Raw genomic sequence first — 16857 nt, forward strand, 5'->3', positions numbered from 1 at the left:
TGACTGATGAATGGATCGGTGATGGATGAATGAATGGATAGATGGATAGATGATGGGTAGACGATGATAGATTGATGGATGTATAGATGATGGATAGATGATGCGTAGATTGATGGATAGGTGAGGGATCGATGACGGATGAATGGATGGATATATGGACCAGTGATGGATGAATGGATGGATAGATGGATAGATGATGGATAGATGATGCATTGATGATGGCTAGATGAGGGATCGATGACGGATGAATGGATGGATATATGGACCAGTGATGGATGAATGGATGGATAGATGGATAGATGATGGATAGATGATGGATAGGTGGATAGATGAGGGATCGATGAAGGATGAATGGATGGATAGATGGATAGATGATGGATCGATGACGGATGAATGGATGGATAGATGATGGCTATATGGATCTGTGATGGATGAATGGAGGGATATATGATGGATAGATGAATAGATGGACAGCTGAGGGATAGATGATGGATGGAAGCATGGAGGATAGATGGATGGGAGGAAGGCTGAGATGGGCATGGCAGGGTTGTGTGGTTTCTTCATTTCAGGGGCCCTCTGAGACCCCCACCCGCTCCCCATCTGTCTCCCTATCTTCACGGTATTCTTTCTTCGGGCTATTTTTTTCTTTCTCCAGAGAAGACTCGCGAAAATTGCTCCAGAAATAGAGCGAGCAGGGCGAGGAGCCCTTCTCCCATTCCCGGCGCTCTGCGGAGAGGAGCGAATAATAACGCCGGCCTCTGGCCCCAGGCAGCCACCCCGTGCCGCGGGCTCTCGGGAAATCAGCCCCTCCACCCCTCCCTCTGCGCCGGCGGCGGTGGTGAGGACGGGGCGGTGCCGCGGCGAGGCAGGCGCACGGCGCGGAGACCACAGGTCGGGGAGGCGGTAGCGGCGCCGCGCCGCCCCTGGAGCCACCGCGCACGGCATGCACGCGTGGGGCTCGGACACCACAAAGATTCGCCACCTGCTTCCAGTGCGCGGGGGCGAGGCCGGGCAGACGCGACCACTGCTAAGTCCCTGCATACGGGGATTCTGGGAAGGACGAAGGGGGCTTAGCTGGACGCTGCACAGTGAGGGGGGTCCACCGGCCGCGTGTGATGCGGTGCCTGTGCCGGTGGGTGGCACGCTAATGCAGACACCTGGGAAGGGTCGCGCCCGTGGAAGGAGCCGTGGGGGGATCCGGGGATGATAGGCATACCCCGTCTACCTGGGGGGCGGCTGGTCAGGGCTTCCAACCCCCTCCACCACGGGTGACCGTTGCACGCATACCTGAGTACGGCGCCTCCTACGCCGGGGGAAGTCCCGGGGTCCAGTACACAGGGGACCTCGTGTCATAGCCCTAGGTGTTTAGATCCAGTCCTTTCAAGCAGGGGGGGGCGGCGGCACGTAGAATGTAGAGGGCCCCCCTTCGAGTGATTCGCTTCCCCCAGTCTTCCTTCGTCTAGAAGACGAGTCGGGGAACCAGACATGGCTGGGGCCGACGAGAAGGGCGGCCATTCCCCCTAGGAAGGCCGGGCAGACTGGGCCTAGGGAGGGTGCAGGGGGAGGAGGGGCCCTGGCTGAGGATGGTCCATTGAGATCTTGGGTGGTCCGGGGCTCTCACTGCCGCCAGAGGATGGGAGCTGGCGCCTACCTGAGCAGGTGACAGCGGGCTTGTGGGCTTTGCCAATGCCTGGCGCTGCCCTCAGCAGCAGCGTATTGGAGGCTCCACCTGGACACGCTCCTGTCACCTAAGCACTCCGCTTCAAGGCTCTCTCTGTGTTTTCGTGACTGTCAGCCACATGCATACCATGTCAGCACCCCCGATTTGGGGCCAAACTACTCTACCTTTGCTTTGAATTCTAAAACCGCCTCACTTGTTGGGGCTTCTAAGCGCTACCATAGCCTTCAAGCACTTGGGGCAGGTAACGCGGGGTCTGAAAGCCAATAGTCGAAGCCCCCACGGCAGACTGGCGGGGTGATCCGGCCCTGGTGACCTCAGCGGGGTTCTTTGAGGACCCCTACTTTTAAGAGACGGCCAAGTCAGGGTAGAAGCAGCGACGCCTCGGTGTGAGCAGGGACAGGGGGGCAAGCCACCCCCTCGCTTGCTGTCACTATCCAGAGAGGGGGTGGATCTCTGGTGATACCAACAGGGGCCATAGGCAAAGTTCGACGGCAGTAGGGCGGCGCCTCTGTTCACTAGCATCAGTACTTCTCAGCGCTGCACCACAACACATTGAATACGCGAGCACTGGCACTACGACGGCTTGAGTTGGACAGTATTGGTACTTCACAGCAGAATTGCAATTCTTTCAACGAGACAGCCCCGGTGCTTTCTTTGAATGGGAGAGCATCAGTACTCTTCGGCAAGATTTCGTTGCTTTGATGGGCCTAGCATCAATTCTTGTCTTCAGGATGGCATTACTTGGAATGGGACTGCACTAGTACTTTTCTGGAGGAGTGCATTACTCTGAATGGCACAACAACAGTGCTTTCCCGCAGGATTGCACCAGTTTCAATAGAGCAGCATTAATACTTTTCTGCAGGAGCGCATTGCTTTGAATGGAACAGCATCAGTGCCCTCATTTGGACTTTTCTACAGGAGCGCATGGCCCTGAAAGGGACAGCATCGGTCCTTTTCTGCAGGATTGAATTGCTTTGAAAGGGACAGCATCAGTAGTTTTCTGCAGGAGCGCGTGGCCTTGAAAGAGACAGCATCTGTACCTGTCTGCAGGAGCGCATTGCTTTGAATGGAACAGCATCAGTGCCCTCATCTGGACTTTTCTGCAGGAGCGCATGGCCCTGAAAGGGACAGCATCGGTCCTTTTCTGCAGGATTGAATTGCTTTGAAAGGGACAGCATCAGGAGTTTTCTGCAGGAGCGCGTGGCCTTGAAAGAGACAGCATCTGTACCTGTCTGCAGGAGCGCATTGCTTTGAATGGAACAGCATCCGTGCCCTCATCTGGACTTTTCTGCAGGAGCGCATGGCCCTGAAAGGGACAGCATCGGTCCTTTTCTGCAGGACGGCATTGCTTTGAATGTTCCCCAGCAGCGCCCTCCCGCAGGAGTGTGCTACGTTGCGCAGGGCTGGCTGCACCCACACTTGGTGGCAGGACAGCCATTCTTCAGGAGGGAGCGCACACGCATCCCTTGCATGGCCGCGGGCCTTGGAAGGCGCTCCCGATCCTCCGGTGGGCTGGTACAGCGCCGGGGCTTCCGTGCAGGGTTGCAGTCTGTGCCTCGGTGGGCAACCGTGCCAGCCCTGTGAGGAAGCTCGTGGGCCGCTGCACACGGATACGAGCCCCCTTCCGGAATCCTGCAGGCACCGACATAAGATGGCCACCCGCCCCTGCGTGGACCCCTTCCCGAATGGATAGGGCCGCCCGTGTCCGCCCCGGGGAGCGCCTGTCTGGGCAGAGCCGCGCACCAGCATCCGAGCTCCACAGATGCGGCCCTTGATGCGCGAAGGTCACCAGCCGCAGCGGCTGCAGGTACTGTGCCGGCGCCTCCATTTGTCAATTTCACCACTGCGTGCATGCCGTGTTGTGTTATGCTCCCTCTCCTCTCTTCTCCTCTCTTGTACTCTACACTCTTCCCATCTCCTCTATTTTCCTGTCCAGTCTCCCCCTCTCTCTTCTCTGTTCTTCTCCCCTCCTATCATCTCTCCTCTCTTCACTTCAGCCTTCTCTTCTCCTCTCCTGTCCTCTCTTTTCCTGTCCTCCCTTCTCTCCTCCTCTACTCTCCTGTCTTCTCGGCTCTCTCCTCTTGTCTCTTTTCCTCTCCTGCCTTCATGTCTTCTCTCCCAGGTTCTCTTTTCTATCCTGTCCTCCTTTCTTTTCTCGTGTCTCCTCATCTCCCTTCTCTACTACTCTTATTTCTTCTCTGCTGTCTTCTCCTCTCCTCTCTCCCATTTCTCCCCTTCCTTCCTGTCGTCCCTTTACTCTCATCTCTCCCAGTGTCTTCTCCCCTCCTTCTCCTCTGTTCCCTTCCCCTCTCTTCTCACGCTCTTCTCCTTTTCTCTGTTGATATGTAAACACCAGATGTGCCGCCAGGTTGATTGGCGTGCAGAAGTCCAAGGGAGCCTGGATGCCCAAACTTATGCCCCATCGCAATGCATCGAGGACGTAGTGGGTGCCCAGAGGTCGTATTAAATGGAGAGCGTTCCTGAAAGCACATGACGGGACACCAGGGCAGGGCCGGGGCAGGGGGTCCCTGCTACCCCCCGCCCCCTGCGCTGCCTGCGATGCGGGCACCAGGGCCGGGGCAGGGGCATGGCAAGCGTCCCTGCTACCCCCCGCCCCCTGCGCTGCCTGCGATGCGGCCACCAGGGCCGGGGCAGGGGTATGGCAAGCGTCCCTGCTACCCCCCGCCCCCTGCGCTGGCTGCTATGCGGGCACCAGGGCCGGGGTCGGGGCATGCCAAGCGTCCCTGCTGCCCCCCGCCCCCTGCGCTGGCTGCGATGCGGACACCAGGGTCGGGGCAGGGGCACGGCAAGCGTCCCTGCTGCCCCCCGCCCCCTGCGCTGGCTGCGATGCGGGCACCAGGGCAGGGGTATGGCAAGCGTCCCTGCTGCCCCCACCCCCTGCGCTGGCTGCGATGCGGGCACCAGGGCCGGGGCATGGCAAGCGTCTCTGCTACCCCCCGTCCCCGCCCCCTGCGCTGGCTGCGATGCGGGCACCAGGGCCGGGGCAGGGGCATGGCAAGCGTCCCTGCTGCCCCCCGCCCCCTGCGCTGGCTGCGATGCGGGCACCAGGGCTTGGGCAGGGTGCATGCCAAGCGTCCCTGCTACCCCCGCCCCCGCCCCCTGCGCTGGCTGCGATGCCGGCGCACCTGCTCCTGCATGAGGGGCAGGGCTGAGGTGGGAGGATGGGCGTGCCCCTGGGGGCGGGGGAAGACGGCTTGACTCATTACAGAGCGTTATTCAAGGCCTCTGATTTACGACCCTGTCTTTGGTGTGTGGGTCCCCACAGCGAATAAGAGGGAAACATTGAAAGAGGACTGTGAGGGGTGCGGGGGGAGGGGTATCCGGTGCTGTGGCTGGAGAGGATAAAAAGGTCTGTTGTTGTGTGTGTATTTTATTAAAAAACAAAAACAGATATTGCCCAGAGCTTAGGCACAAAGCCGAAAAAAACCTTTGCCAAATGTAATTTTGCTGTAGTCTGCCAAATGTTGTGGCTATTTTCAGTGTTGATGAAATTCTGTCTCTGATGTAAAAAAAGAGCCGCCCCATTTCCTGCATATTAAGCAATCTCCCTCCTGCTCCCATCAGATCTCGCTATCACCGGATCTCCCTCCTGCTCCCATCGGACCTTGCTCCCATCGGATTTCCCTCCGGAGCATCTCCCTCCTGCTCCCATCATATCTCCCTCCTGCTCCCATCGGATATCCCTCCTGCTCCCATCAGATCTCCCTCCTGCTCCCATCAGATCTCGCTCCCATTGGATATCCCTCCTGCTCCCATCGGATCTCACTCCCATCGGATCTCCCTCCCGTGCCCATCGGATCTCACTTCCACCAGATCTCCCCCTGCTCCCATCGGACCTTGCTCCCATCTGATCTCCCTCTGGAGCATCTCCCTCCTGCTCCCATCGGATCTCCCTCCTGCTCCCATCGGATCTCCCTCCCATCCGATCTCCCTCCTGCTCCCATCAGATCTCGCTCCCATCAGATCTCCCTGCTGCTCCCATCGGATCTCCCTGCTGCTCCCATCGGATCTCCCTCCTGCTCCCATCAGATCTCCCTGCTGCTCCCATCAGATCTCATTTCTGCTCCCATCAGATCTCCCTTCTGCTCCCATCGGATCGCCCTGCTGCTCCCAACAGATCTCACTTCTGCTCCCATTGTTTTCCCTTCTGCTCCCATCGGATCTCCCTCCTGCTCCCATCGGATCTCCCTCCTGCTCCCATCGGATCTCCCTTCTGCTCCCATCGAATCTCCCTTTTGCTCCCATCAGATCTCATTTCTGCTCCCATTGGATCTCCCACTGCTCCCATTGGATCTTTCACTGCTCTCATCAGATCTCCCTGCTGCTCCCATCGGATCTCTCACTGCCCCATCAGATCTCTCACCGCCCCATCCAATCTCTCACTCCTCCATCAGATCTCCCTGCTGCTCCCATCGGATCTCCCTTCTGCTCCCATTGGATATCTCACTGCTCTCGATCTCCCTGCTGCTCCCATCGGATCTCTCACTGCCCCCACCAGATCACTCACTTCTCCCACCAGATCTCTCACTGCCCCGATCAGATCTCTAACTGTTCCCATCCAATCTCTCACTGCTCCCATCAGATCTCCCTGCTGCTCCTATCGTATCTCCCTCCTGCTCCGATCTGATTTTTTTTCACTGCTGCTCCCGTTGGATCTCCCTGCTGCTCCCATCTCTCGCTCCCAACGGATCACTCACTGCTCCCATTGGATCTCCCTGCTGCTCCCATCGGATCTCTCACTTCTGCTCCCATCGGATCAGTCACTGCTTGCATCAGATCTCCCTGCTACTCCCATTGGGTCTCTGTGCTGCTCCCACCAATCTCTCACTGGATCTCCCTGCCACTCCCATCGGATCAGCCCCCATCAGATAACTCCTGCTCACATTGCATCGCATCCTTCTGCTCCCATGGGATCTCCCTGCTGCTCACATTGGATCTCCCTGCTGCTCCCATTGGATCTCTCACTTCCCCCACCGATCTCTCACTGATCCCACTGGATATCCCTCCTGCTCCCATCGGATCTCCCTCCTGGTCCCATATAATCTCCCACTGCTGCTCCCAATAGATCTCTCACTGCTCCCATCAGAGATCCCTGCTGCTCCCACAGATCTCTGACTGATCCCACTGGATATCCTGCATGCTCCCGTCGGATCTCCCTCCTGCTCCCAATCGGATCTCCCACTGCTGCTTCCATTGGATCTCCCTGCTGCGCCTGCTCCCATCTCTCACTGCTCCCACCAGATCGCTTACTGCTCCCATTGGATCTCACTACTGCTTCCATCGGATCTCTCACTGCAGCCCCCATCGGATCACTCACTGCTTGCATCAATACTCACTGCTACTCCCTTTGGATCTCCCTGCTACTCCCATCGGATCTGCCCCCATCAGATCTCTCTTACCCCCATCATAGCTCTCATGCCCCCATCAGATAGCTCCTGCTCACATTGGATCGATCCCTGCTGCTCCCATCGGATCTCCCTGCTGCTCCCATTGGTTCTCCCTGATGCTACCATCGGATCTCTCCCTGCCGCTCCCATCGGATATCTCACTGCTGCTCCCATCGAATCTCCCATCTGCTCCTATCATATCAGCCTGCTGCTCCCACTGATCTCTCCCCTCGCCCACCGGATCTCTCAATGCTCCCATCAGATCTCCCTGCTGCCCCTACTGTTTTCTCACTGATCCCACTGGATCTTTCACTGCTCCCATCAGATCTCTCCCACTCCCATCAGATCTCTCCCACTCCCATCAATCTCTACTGCTCCCATCAGACTTCTCTCTGCTGTTCCCATCAGATCCCCCTGCTGCTCCCATTGGATCTCTCACTACTGCTTCCATCGGATCTCTCACTGCAGCCCCCATCGGATCACTCACTGCTTGCATCAGATCTCACTGCTACTCCCTTTGGATCTCCCTGCTACTCCCATCGGATCTGCCCCCATCAGATCTCTCCTACCCCCATCATAGCTCTCATGCCCCCATCAGATAGCTCCTGCTCACATTGGATCGCTCCCTGCTGCTCCCATTGGTTCTCCCTGATGCTCCCATCGGATCTCTCCCTGCCGCTCCCATCGGATCCCTCACTGCTGCTCCCATCGAATCTCCCATCTGCCCCCATCATATCAGCCTGCTGCTCCCACTGATCTCTCCCCGCGCCCACCGGATCTCTCAATGCTCCCATCAGATCTCCCTGCTGCCCCTACTGTTTTCTCACTGATCCCACTGGATCTTTCACTGCTCCCATCAGATCTCTCCCACTCCCATCAATCTCTACTGCTCCCATCAGACTTCTCTCTGCTGTTCCCATCAGATCCCCCTGCTGCTCCCATTGGATCTCTCACTGCTCCCACCGATCGCTCACTGCTACCACCAGGTCGCTCTCTGCTCCCATCGGATCTCCCTGCTGCTCTCACTGATCCAACTGGATCTCTCCTGCTCCCATCAGATCTCTCGCCGCCAGGAGCTCTCAATGGTTAATGAGCGCAGCAGTCAAGCGCTCCATTCCAGCCAACAGGAAGAACAATGGGGTATATTCTTGGCTACATTGTGGAGGTGGATTGTTGTCAAGCTGGGAGAGTCATACCATGAGTTGGGGGGATACGTAGTGAACTCAGTGTGTTTTGAATGACCACTGGTTGGGTTTAATTCTTTCTTAGTTCTTGGGGTGCATTCATGGCCAATCATGGGTGTAAATTCATGACAAACTCTTCATGTGGATTTGTCTATTTCTGCACTTAATTGGGTGGTGTCATGGGAAACAGGTGAGGAACATTAATGACAAAATGGGCTTGATTCCCAGCGGGCATCGTGGTGGATCATCGATGAACCGGGGCGTAGTTCAGGTGAACCATAAAAGAGCATTCATGGCAATCATTTCGACAGATCAATGGGGACCGGTTAATGGTAGCATAATGGTGAACAAGGGGATTTATAGGGAAATGCTGGGGGGCTTTCATGGGGAACATTCACAGTGAATACGTGGCAATCGAGTAAGCTGGATTCAGGGTGAGCCTTTACGCTGAAATATTGAGCAGAACAGAACTCGTGGGGTGGCTTTATGTAGGACTATTGTGGTGAATTTGTGGTAAAGGTTAGGGTGGAGTCTGTGAGCTGCTGCAGGAGTTCATTGCAAAGTGTTGGATTTGTAGACTCATCATGAAGCTGTTGTGGAGGAATCATGGCTAGCAGGTGTGGGTGTTCATTGTGAAGTGTTGGATTTGTACATTCATTGTGAGTTCTTGAGGTGGCACCATGGGCAGCAGTTGTGGGTGTTCATTGAAAAGTGTTGGATTTGCAGTTTCATTGTGAAGCTTTTGAGGTGGAATCATGGCCAGCAGGTGTGGGTGTTCATTGCGTAGTGTTGGATTTGTAGATTCATTGTGAGTTCCTGATCTGGAATCATGGCCAGCAGGTGTGGGTGTTCATTGCGTAGTGTTGGATTTGTAGATTCATTGGGAGTTCTTGAGCTGGAATCATGGGCAGCTGTAGCGAGTGTTCATTGCGTAGTGTTGGATTTGTAGATTCATTGTGAGTTCCTGATCTGGAATCATGGCCAGCTTTTGTGGGTGTTCATTGCGAAGTGTTGTATTTGTAGATTCATTGTGAGTTCTTGAGCTTGAACCCTGGCCAGCAGTTGCAGGTGTTCAAGGCTAACTGTTGGAATGGACCCATGGCAAGCCTGTGGGCTCACTTGGAAAAATCACAGGCTCAGCCTGTGTTAGGAGTAGGCCGAGAGAGAGAGTGAGTGAGTATTCCCTCCACACACTAACCAACCTCTCCTCCAACCTAATGATCTGAGTCTAGTTACTGGCGGGACAAACATGGCTCCTTCCTATGGCTTCTTTGGTAGTGACGGTGAATTTTAGGTTATTGCTCCCCGGGAAATGGGAGAAGAGTGAGACACACTGCAACACAAAGCACGAGTGGGTCAAAGACAGTGTATTATACAAGCACACGGATATTACTTTGAACACACCCTTTATTAATCTACACAAGTGGAAAGTAAAAATATATGTGCACTGGTTAGTCTGGGCCAAAACGTTTTTAAATTATAAAATGCCTGTGACAGGATTATTATCGATAGAAATGGTAGAGCATTGCTGTTAGCATGCAGGCATCCTTTTCAACCAATCACATTGGAGGGATGGGGAAACAGTGGCATAATGTAACCCCACGGTGATTGGTCTGAGGATAAGAGAATGCCATAGCCTGAACATTGGACACTGGGTGGCTAAGGGCTGCTGGTGGAACCTTGTTGAATTGTGCCGGTGGGCCCCTGCCCAAGTGTTGCACTTTCATTGTTGGTGGTTTTGAAGAACTTTTCTCCCACTTAGACCCCTGTTCCTCATGAGAGGATTTCCAGACCTGCATGCTGGTCCCTTTGGGGTTCTGCCCTCCGGAGGGCCAGAATTGGGGGAAAGCAGAGTCTGCGCTCTCGTGGTTCTGATGGATTTTCTCACATTTGAACACTTTGTGGCTCTGCCCAGCATAGAGGTGCAGAAAGGCCCAGTGGGCCTCCCGCACCCAAGGCATTGACACAAGGTGTCAACTTATCTGAGGCATTCAGTGCTTTCCTTATGCAAGTGCTTCCAAGTGCCTAGAGCACTTTTAAGTGCAGACGTACCACTGTGCAAGGTGGAACCGGCGGTTTCTGGGCCTTCTCATTGGATTCAGAGACACCAAAAGTTGGTTAGTCAAGCTGTCACAAAGATGGAGGTCGCACAGCTGGGCCAGGTGTGTAGGATTGCTCCAATGGCACACTGGGTAGCCTGCTATCCATATGAATTGGCAGCTGTGTGTGAGGTTTTGCTCGGCGCCTCAAACCGACGTAGGACATATCACGCGGGAGCCGGGGTAACGGTAAACTGCTTTATTATCAACATGGCAGTAACTGCCAGAACCCCGCAACCTCCCTCCCTCATCCCGCGTCACTTCCCTTGCTGCCGGAAGAAAGGACCGCAACGGCGGTCCACCCACACAACGATGTGGGTAGGCTGTAAACCCGTGGGGGACGACCTGACATCTCAACCCTTTTTAACGTGCAGGGTCTTTGCCTCTTCTCACTCCATCTCCTCTATGAGTCTGTGAGGTTTTATGCAGCTTCTCTGTGGCCGGCCTGAATTCCTCGGCGTCCGCCCCACCTCTTCATGTTGCATTAGGTTGTCTTCACTGTCAGAGCCCTCGCTGTCTCCTAGATAGGGGGCGTCCCGACTTCTGTCGTCATCACTGTCCTCGACTCTATCCTGAGCATTTTGTGGGTGTGTCGTCCAGGGCTTGAAGTGCGATATGTTCCGAGTCACTGAGGATTGATTCGTTCTTTGTGCCGTGACCATTGTTCCTTTTCTCTGCGTGACTGTCAGAGGTTCTTTTGCGAACGTGGCATCCTCCTTTCTTTGCTTCGGTTGTCGCATCCACACTTGGTCCCCTGGTTCGATGTTCGACTCTTGTGCTCTCCTTTTGTGATCAGTTGTCTCTTTCATCCTAGCCTTTGCTGTGTCATCTTTGGCTCAGGCCTCCTGTTCTAACGGTGTGGCTTCTGCTGAGCGAGTGTCTTCCGGTAACCTTGTTTGGATTGGCCTTCTGAACATCAGGTTAGCCGGGCATACTCCAGTCGTGCTATGAGGTGTGTGCCGATAGTCTCTGAGGAATTGGTAAAGTGCTTGTTCAAAAGGTTTATTGAGTATGGCTGCTATTTGTAGTGTTCTTTTAATGTTGGCCATGAATCTTTCGACCATTCCATTCGCCTGAGGCCATCTCGGTGATATTCTTCGGTGTTGGAACCCCATGTTTTTTGAGCAGTTCTCAAAGTCCTGACTCATGAATGGCACTCTGTTGTCCGACTTTATGATCTTGGGTATTCCATAAGTGGACAACATGCGGTCTAGTGCTGGGATGACACTAGAGGCAGCGGTGCTGTCGATGATTTGAGCCTCTGGGAACCTTGAGTGTTCGTCTATTAGTATCAGTACATAAGAGCCGTTTCTCAGAGGCCCAAAGAAATCCACCGCTAATTCCTCCCACACGTGTCCTGGTAGGGGAGACATGTGTAGTGGGTTTGGGTGTGGGGGTGGTGCTACTTGAGCACACGTCGGGCAGTTGCCCACTATGTCTTCCACCATTGCATCCAGCCTGGGGAACCACACTTTCTGCCTTAGTAGCCGCTTGGTGGCGACCACCCCTCGGTGACTTTCATGCGCTACTTGTATCGTCCTAGTTCATAGCGATTTCGGGAGAAGTACTTTACAACCTTTTAGAATGACATGTTCATCAACTATCGAGAGTTCGTCTCTGACTTGGTCTATGTATTTGACATCTTCTTGAACGTCCTCAGATTCCTGTCTCGCTTGTTGTCGCATGTGCGCTCTACTCTCTTCTTGTATGCAGTGACATATTATCCGTAGCGCCGGGTCCGGTTCCGATTGCGTGACTATGTCTGCCCATCCTACGGGCAGGGGTTGCAAGTGATGGACGACATAGTTGAGATATTCATCTGCAATGGAGGGTTGAGGGCTTGCGGGTCCACTTGGGTGGCGAGACAGATAGTCTGCCGGGTTGTCTTCTTTGCCTGGGCAGTGTTTGATGATAAATTTATAGTCTTGTAGACACAGGCCCCATCTGGCTATTCTTGGGGGCATTCTTGATTTTGGATCACCGTAGATTGTGAGTAGGGCTTGATGATCCGTTATTATGGTGAATTCTTTACCGTATAGGAACAAGTGGAAGTACTCACATGCCCATACCACGGCCAAACTTTCCTTTTCCGCTTGGGAGTATGCCTGTTCTGTGGGGGTTAGGCTCCTGCTGGCGTATGCTACTATGTATACACTCGTGGGCACCTGGGGGTCTATTTGTGTTAATATGGCACCTAAGCCAACGGGACTGGCATCGACAATTACTTCCGTGTGTCGTTTGGCGTCAAAGTAGGCCATATCTTCCGCTTTTGTAATGGCGTCACGTATTGCTTCGAATGCCTTCTGACAGTCTGTGGACCATGTGTAGGGTTGGTCTTTGCGCGGTAGTAGGCACAGGGGGTTGCTAATTGTCGCATAGTCCTTTAAGTATCTGGAGCAATAGCTGGCCAGTCCTAGGAGCGACCTGAGCTCTGTCGTGGTTGTTGGGGGTGCGGCTGAGTTGAGGGTGGCCACTTTGTCCGGGTCTGGCCGCATTCCTTTGCTGGAGAATATGTGACCGAAAAACCGTAGTGAGCCTTTGCCAAATCCACATTTGGCTTTATTTAGTGTTAAACCAGCCGCTTCCAGCGCTTTGCACACTCTGTGAAGAGCGGTGTCGTGCTCCTCCTTCGTCTTCCCAAAGACCAGAACATCATCCGAATAGTTTAGGCAGTTCGGCACATGCCTGATGACTCTGTGTATTTCTTCTTGAAAAATGTTGGCGGCAGAAGATATCCCAAAACTAAGTCTTTTGTATTGGAATAAGCCCAGGTGTGTGACGAATGTTGTTATGTACCTGGACTCGGGTGCGATCTCGATCTGGTGGTACCCTTTTGTGAGGTCCAATTTGGAGAAGACTTGTGCCCCATGAAGGAGGTGGATCATGTCAGTGATCCGGGGTGCTTGATGTCTCTCCCTTTCAATTTCTGCGTTGGCCCTCCTCATGTGTACGCACAGGCGTATTGATCGATCAGGTGACTTTTTGGGGACGGGGACGATGGGGGATACCCATGGAGTGGACCCAAGACTGGTTCGATGACATTGGGCCTCATTACGACCCTGGCGGTAATCGCCCGTCATTACCGCCATGGCGTAATGAGCGTTTACGCCGTGGGACGATGGCGTAAAGAGCGCCACATCACGACCCATCGCGCACGAGCATTACGCCATGGCGGTAATGCAATTAACGCCATGGCGGAAAAGGCCCCTACCGGCATCGCTAAGCGAGCAAGGTGCCCTTCCGCCAGCGTAAGTAGCGGCCACCGTAATTTATGGCCACCGTAATTTTCGGCCACCGTAATTAGCGGCGGCCGTAAAAGGCCAAACCGGAAATAGCGTCATCGCGCCGGAACGGGAAGCAGCCCGTCGGCCATCTTTAAAAACACAATCCATCGCCATCCTACCAAACAACACCAGACCCAACCCTGACACCTGTCCCAACCAAACACCCACCCATCCAAGTTCCCGAAAATGCCAAAATCCGTGAAAAAGGCATGTGACCGCCAGCGCCAGGAGCGATTCAGCCGGGAGGGACTCTGCATGCTAGCGGAGACCCTGCAGGACAACGCAGGTGTTGTATTCTCCCCTGAAATGACCAGGACAGCAATCGGGAAGAAGAAGGCCATCTGGGCCCTGGTGGCTGAGCGCGTCAGCGCGGTGGGGACCGTACCCCGCACCCCACAGCAGTGCCGGAAGCGCTGGGATGACCTGCGCATACGGGTCAGAGCCGTCATCTCGGCAAACCGCAACCTTGCCCAGGGAACCGGTGGAGGGTCGGAATCCCCCCTGAAACTCCACCCGTGGGAGGAGATCTGTGCTACCACCATCGGCATGGAATCCATCGAAGGCGTTGGAGGGATGGAAAGGGGAGCCCCGACATCAGGCGATGAAGGTAGGTGCCTCATACAAGACATGCCATAGTCACAGCAGTCCAATCATGTGTAGCACAAGGTTGCCCTAGAGTGTAAATGCAACACAAATCAATACTGCCCATAGCCACATGCGAGCACCACCCTGCATACACTGCTGGCACCCGCATACCTGCATCCACATACCACACCAAAAGGAGACAACCTGCATGGCACTGCCTGAAATCTGCCTCATCCACTGGCCAAAATAATGTCAACCATTGTCATTCAGAAGTCCGTAGACCCATCAATAACGCCCTCCCACCTTTGCTCCACCACAGGCACAGAATCACACCCAGAGGACCAGGACACCCCTGCGCCGAAGAGAGCGAAGTCCAACGACAACCTCCCTGCACCCTCAACCTCAGCTGCAGTGAGGCAGACCCCACGACAAGCAGGTCCCACTGCAGGCATACCGGAGGTCCCACCGGCAAGCACCCCTGTTGGCAGCAGGCCAGCAGCAGCTGCTCCACCTCCACCGACATTGCCTGCCACAGAAGGCAGGGGGTCAGCGGCCAGCAGCAACATCGGGGAGACAGCTGCAACAGCTGCATGTTCTGACTCGGACATGGAGCAGGAGGTCAGAAGCCCCACTGACCAACTACATTCCCCCTGTTTCTCAGACGCCAGCCCCCATGAGGGCGACACACAGGGGCACACTGAGGCAGAGGAGTGGCCTTCCACCCCATGCCCTGTCCACACTCCACAGGAGGGGACCAGCCCCTCCATCACTCCACCTGCACTGGCCATGGGCCAGCACGGCCAGCCGTCCCTCGAGGACATCACTCAGCGGCAGCATCAACTGTCCGCAATGCTGGATGAGCATGCAGCGGAATGTGTGGGGGCTAGGTTCAGCATTGAACAGGCCACGGAGACACTAAGGGCGGAAGTGGCGCAGAGCACTGCCACCCTGAGGGATGCCATGCAGGCCATGTCCAGGGACATCTGTGCCGAACTTGCGGGCTTGCGTCGTGCGGTCACTGACCTCACCCACACAGTACAGGAGCTGCATGCACAGGGGCAGCCAGGGACATCCTCCACTGCCAGTTCTGCGCAGAGCAGCCCCGTGCGCCGTTCTGGACGCAACCTGCACTCCACAGCCAGGGGTGCCCCGGGTGCCGGGAGAGGGGGCTTGTGACGGCCTGTGGACACGGTCACAGGCATCTGTTGACAGCTACATGGGGTGTGTTGGGGTGTGCAGGGGGGAGGTGGGAGGTGGGAGGGGGTGTGTTGGGGTGTGCAGGGGGGAGGTGGGAGGTGGGAGGGGGTGTGTTGGGGTGTGCAGGGGGGAGGTGGGAGGGGGTGTGACACGACAGTTCATAGTTCCAATACACTTTTTTCTTTCAAAAAAAGAAATGTGTGGACATTTTCATTGCGTATGTGTGCTTTATTGGTGTACAGTCCACAGTGTGCATGTCCCAGAGACACACAATGCCCCAAGTGCAGTCTCCATGCGATAAACACCAGCCGTGTGTGCTAGAAGCAGTGGTCGATGATACTTTGGCGCATGGCACGCCCCTCCTGTGCATCGCCTCCTCCATGTGGTGGCGCCCCATCTGCACCCTCCTCATCCTCATCGTCAGGTGGTTGCAGTTCTGCGTCAGGGGGCAGGGGCACATTCCGTCTGACGCACATATTGTGCAGCATGACACATGCCATGACGATCTTTGCCACCTTCTCATGGCCATACAGGAGTGCCCCACCAGACCTGCTGAGGCTTCGGAACCGTGCCTTCAGGAGGCCGAATGTCTGCTCTATGACCACACGAGTACGTGTATGTGCACGGTTGAAGTCCTCCTTGTGCTGGTTCTGCGGGTTCCGGACTGGCGTGAGGAGCCACCTCTTCAGGGGATAGGCTGCATCACCTGTATGTAGGCGAGAATGTATGTGTCAGTCATGTTGTCTGATCAGGAACATGATGTTCCACCATGGCTGGCATGGAACTGTTACCTTGGCTCACTTCTACATGCACTAATTGATTCACACTATGCAACCAGTATATGCTCATTGCTGCCATGGCCTGTTTTGCATGCCATCACCCTATGTATGCAGAGGGGTTTTGTGCATTGTGAGTGCCCTTCCTCTGTATCCGTTCTCTGTGTTACTCACAGCCAGGTGGAGTATGCATCTTCCCCCCCCCCCTTTCTGCCAGGTGGAGTATGCATCTTCCCCCCCCCTTTTCTGCCAGGTGGAGTATGCATCTTCCCCCCCCCTTTCTGCCAGGTGGAGTATGCACTGGTACGTCATTCCCATGCCCACTTCCATGACATTGCACTCACCGAGTAGCCAGGATCTTGGGCCTGCATGTCGCTCCATGTAGCGTGGTATTGTGGAGTTCCTCAGGACCATTGAATCATGGGTTGATCCGGGGAATCGGGCACAACAATGTGTGATGATCTTGTTGGAGTCACAGACCATTTGCACGTTGATAGAGTGGAACTGTTTCCGGTTGCGGTACGGTACCTCCATGGCACGTGGAACCACCAATTCCACATGGGTGCAGTCGATGGCACCAATGCAACCGGGTATGCTGGCTAGTGCATGGAAACCCACTTTGGTGTTTGCAATCTCCTGGGCA

At 55.1% G+C, this 16857-nt stretch overlaps 1 protein-coding gene across 2 annotated transcripts in view; it reads left to right on the forward strand.

Annotated features, from left to right (window-relative positions):
• Positions 1-641: 641 nt before the first annotated feature.
• NYAP1 (neuronal tyrosine phosphorylated phosphoinositide-3-kinase adaptor 1) overlaps positions 642-16857 on the forward strand; it is a 664093-nt gene continuing 647877 nt past the window's right edge. For both annotated transcript variants that reach the window (XM_069644964.1, XM_069644956.1), the window contains exon 1: positions 642-3488. The gene's annotated coding sequence lies outside the window, so the exon portion shown is untranslated. The remainder of the gene's footprint in view (positions 3489-16857) is intronic.

Source organism: Ambystoma mexicanum, chromosome 1p (genome assembly GCF_040938575.1).
Source record: "Ambystoma mexicanum isolate Mex_15411 chromosome 1p, UKY_AmexF1_1, whole genome shotgun sequence".
Taxonomy (NCBI): Eukaryota; Metazoa; Chordata; class Amphibia; order Caudata; family Ambystomatidae; genus Ambystoma; species Ambystoma mexicanum.